Below are 704 nucleotides of genomic sequence, written 5' to 3'. Positions count from 1 at the left end.
GCAGCTCATTACCGGGACTTTCTACCGTAATTAAAAAACAGAACATTTTCTGTTATTTAATGGTGTTCCTGCAGTAAAAAAACAGAACATTTTCTGTTATTTAATGGTATTAAGATTATAGATATAGAAGATTATATTATATATATTAAGCTTGAATTCATGCTTATAAGCATGAATTCAAACTTAATATCATCACCATTTTGTTTATCAAATTGTCAGAATTCACAGGTAAACGCGTAGATTTCTGTCCAATAAGGTAACACAGAATTGCCCTTTACTGGGCTGAGCCAGGAAAAAAACCCTAAAAAACCCTAATTTTTCATCGGTAGTGGTCGATGTGAAGACAAAGCCTCCTCGTACCTCTCGACTTTGTGCAGCGAGTCCAGAGCACCCGGAGAAATTTAGCTCATCAGTCATCGCGTTGTCATCCCGTGTTCAATCAATGTCAGCTGTCCCGTCGGCAAGGTGAGAACATCGGACACCCCGGACCAGAACTGATGATCCGACAGAACCAGAGCCAGAGCCGGAGCCACCTTGCTAGCTCCTGGAGTCGTCTGTGGATTTCAGCTTCCATTTGCCAGCGTCCCTCGTCTCAGCAAAGCATCTGTCTCAATCAATGGGGCCAATAACCACAGGCTCCAGACGGCTTGTCTGTCTGCCACTGTGTTGTCTCTGACATTCACTCGGCCTCGCCGTCTGAAGTT

The sequence above is a fragment of the Etheostoma spectabile genome, unplaced genomic scaffold (assembly GCF_008692095.1).
Source record: "Etheostoma spectabile isolate EspeVRDwgs_2016 unplaced genomic scaffold, UIUC_Espe_1.0 scaffold351, whole genome shotgun sequence".
Classification (NCBI taxonomy): Eukaryota; Metazoa; Chordata; class Actinopteri; order Perciformes; family Percidae; genus Etheostoma; species Etheostoma spectabile.
The sequence above is the reverse complement of the archived record's forward strand: the minus strand, read 5'-3'. Positions refer to the sequence as shown.